The sequence below is a fragment of the Rutidosis leptorrhynchoides genome, chromosome 4 (genome assembly GCF_046630445.1).
Source record: "Rutidosis leptorrhynchoides isolate AG116_Rl617_1_P2 chromosome 4, CSIRO_AGI_Rlap_v1, whole genome shotgun sequence".
Taxonomy (NCBI): domain Eukaryota; kingdom Viridiplantae; phylum Streptophyta; class Magnoliopsida; order Asterales; family Asteraceae; genus Rutidosis; species Rutidosis leptorrhynchoides.
In genome coordinates this window covers 33,469,621-33,473,316 of record NC_092336.1, presented here as the reverse complement: position 1 = coordinate 33,473,316, position 3,696 = coordinate 33,469,621, and the positions used below count along the sequence as shown (strand labels likewise).

The window sequence follows — 3,696 nt, the reverse complement described above, 5'->3', positions numbered from 1 at the left end:
TGAGACATTTCATCGAACACATGGTAAGCATGTTTCTTGTCAATTCATATGATACAATATTGAAAATAATAACTTTAAAAAATAAAGTAGTAATGAATTAATATGAACGTGTAAGCATTTCATCAAACACCTAATAAGCAACAACTTCAGTGACAATCATTGTGAACTTCCATTGACCTTTAGAAAACGATTTGCTTGCTTCTTTCGCTTTACAAAACCCATTAACTTGTTAGTTACAAACCATAAGTCCATATGTATTTGTAGTCGATATATGCAAAATACAAAAACACTAAATATAATCAAATACATCTTACCTCTATCGATCTCTGTTAAAGAGTGGAGGAGATGAACAAACCAAAAGATAGGTTAAACTTGATTTCGTCTATTATCTGTTTTCCTATGTTCAGTGTGGTATATGCTGCCAGTGGCGGAACTAGAGATATTTTTCACCGGGGTCAAAAAATTTACAACAATTATTATGATAAACTAATTTTATCGTTAAATTTTGAACACAAAATAGTTCATACAACATAAAAAGTGCATCACATTAACAGTTGCATAAGCATCTTAAAAAAAGAGTAAAAGTGAACAAAATTTACTCAAAAAATTACACAATATCTCCTCAAAAAATATCTCCCACAAAACTACACAAAATATGTTTACAAACTCCACAAAACTACACATTTCCTTTACGATGACGCATCTTTTTAAAACGTTGAATTACATCTTTGTCTTTAACTTTTGTGAGAGCTTCTCTTTCAACGGCACATATTACACAAGCATTAAGAAACCTCCTCCCCAATACGATTGCGTAAATTTGACTTTACAATTTTCGTCTCAAACACACAAAAATTCCCTTAGATTTGGGTAATGTTCGATTAGGCTACAAAAATTGAAGGCTTTCTTGACGAATTTCTCTTCGAGTCTTTTCCGATCGCCCTTGGTCAGTGTCGTAGGTCGTAACTTTCAAGAACACAGGGATTAGAGAATATGCGTATACATTGTATATGTACATATACAATTGGATCATCAATTGGGTTTATTTATGACTACTGACTTGTTAGGCCCAAAATTTAACTCAGAACCCATAGAAAAAAAAGTTGACAATTTGCTCGCGCAAGGCGCAAGGGCGCAAGGTGCCTGTTTGCGACCTTGCTTCCCGGTCTAAAATGCCCATTTTTCTTCCCTTTTTAACTCAGAACCCATAGAAAAAAAAGTTGACAATTTGCTCGCGCAAGGCGCAAGGGCGCAAGGTGCCTGTTTGCGACCTTGCTTCCCGGTGGATGCAAGGCCGCAAGGTGCCTCTTGCGACCTTGCTTCCTAGGACGCAAGGACGTAAGGTGCCTTTTATGGGCATTTTAGTGATAACCCCCTTTGGAAATTAGACAATTGGGCTGGGTTCAAAAAAGAAAAAATCCAAAAATTAACTCTAAAATTTAAAATTTCAATGGGTTCATAAGAACCCCCTTGCACCAAGCCATTTAGGCCCCTGTATGCTTCTGCTATCGGGACAACTGGGTATTTCTAGATCACCTACAATAACACAATCACAAAGAACACTAAAATTGTTCAATTACCAACATACATTGACAATTCAATATAAACTCATCTGTTTTAAATGCATCAAGTACCAACATACATTTGTTAGTATACTTCAAGTATCAAAGTAATCTAACAATCTCACATCATTCAACACCCTCATCAGTCAATTTCCATCATTTAAACAATTTCCACCATTTATGGAAATTGACAACATTAAAAAAAATTCCTTTAGACATTTCACCAAACACATAGTCTGTGTTCAACAAAGAAAGGTAAGTTCCATTAGATTTGTTTATGATATTACATATACTTTTAAACTCAAATACTAAAAAGAGCTAAAAAAAACAAACTAATGAAATGCTATCATCCCATATTTCTTAAAACATGATTTACATCCAATCAAAAAGTAAATTCCTTGCATACACATCACCATCAGAAGTTTAAAAGTAGCGCAAATACCTTTAGTCCCAAATCGAAAATCGCAAAGTTGGATCTTTGTTCTCCAGATTATCTATGCTTCATCTTCTGCAACAATAAAATTACATCAAATCAAATAAATACCGGAAAGATTTTTCTTCTTCAATAAATATTTTAGTTACCTGATAATAATCGGTGTCATGGAGATTGATTAGGAGAAAAGCAAAAGAAAATAAGTAGTTACTACATGATTAATATTGAATGTAGAGTTTTTGATTCTGATTTCATAATCTGTCTCTTCAATTTCAGTTTCACCCTCTTCACTTTCCTTGGAAAGATGCAGCGCATGCTTGGTAAGGGGCACGTGTGAGAGTATCTGCAGAAAGATTATGAAAGCGTGCAAGGTAGTTCATAAAGACTTTAACTCAGCTTGTTTTTTTAGGGTTTTAAAACTTTAATTATACTCCGTATTATTTTTATTTAATTAAAATGATTAAATTTAATTTAATGAATGATGTCATCTAGTGATATTCAGGAAGTGACAGCTGTCCATTTTTAATTTTTAAGGTATGGTGAATATTATTTCATGATCTCATTAAGTTGGCAATTTAAAAGCATGTAATAGATGAGAAAATCAAAAGACTCGATCAGGTGCGTAACTCAAATCATAAATAAAAACAGATTATAATTGAATATTTATAATTTTTTACTTATATATTACAAACAAAAAAGTTTAAATTTAAAGGTCGGGGAAAAAAAATACATAATACCTTAAGAAAAATGATAAATTTTCCATCTCGTAATCTCTCTTATCTCCAATTAGAAAACTATTATGATGACATCAAACATAAAAAATTGCCACTTGTCAAACGCCTACCCTCTAGATGACAATTATATGCTTTAATCACAGCCATTGAAATACTTGATCGCATCATTAGGAATTTTAATGGGCAGTTAACGTACTTAATTACTCCACTGCCCTTATGAAACGAAATAAAAAAAAAAAGAAAAGAAAAAGAAATTGCATCGATCCAATTATGAGTAACCGATCAAGTTTTGGATTGGTTCTATCTTGAAAAATGAAGTGGTGTGGTTGCCCTCAATCAAAGCATAATTAGCGGTAAGTTTATGAATTTACTAATATAGAGTATAAATGTTGAGTTTCACTACAGATCCATAAGTGAGGTATGAATGTTATCTTGGAATCGATTTTATGATATCGTTATGAATCAGAAATTGAAAGCTGAAACGACCCGTCCATATTACTATAAACACAGTACGTTCTCATTGGTTCCATAGCGAGGTATTTGACCTCTATATGATACGTTTTAGAAAATATTGCATTCGTTTCATAAAAAGCACATCATTATTATACATAATTAATATTTTAAACAAGTGGGCGATTATTTAAGAAATAATCCCCAAAATACATCGATTTCCAAATACTACACACGTGACGTAACAGTCGAATATAATACATGATAAAGGTTTTATTGAATGCAACACTTTATTTAAATAAAAGTATGAGACTCCATGCACAGCTTGCTCAGATAATGCAACAACAGAAGACTTTCTTAAGGACCTGAGTGTGATGACCCGGAAATTTCCGACCAAATTTAAACTTTAATCTTTATATGTTCCCGACACGATAAGCAAAAATCTGTAATGTTGAGTCTCGAAAGTTTTAAAATCTATATTCATATAATCAATTACTCTTTGACCATGCCTAACGATTCA

At 32.6% G+C, this 3,696-nt stretch overlaps 1 long non-coding RNA gene across 1 annotated transcript; it reads right to left on the bottom strand.

Moving 5' to 3' along the window:
- Positions 1-1,206: 1,206 nt before the first annotated feature.
- Positions 1,207-2,375, bottom strand: LOC139844180 (uncharacterized). Its single transcript, XR_011757860.1, has 3 exons — positions 2,207-2,375; positions 2,002-2,067; positions 1,207-1,533 (listed from the first exon to the last, which is right to left on the bottom strand). It is a non-coding gene; the product is annotated as an uncharacterized lncRNA (long non-coding RNA).
- Positions 2,376-3,696: the final 1,321 nt, after the last annotated feature.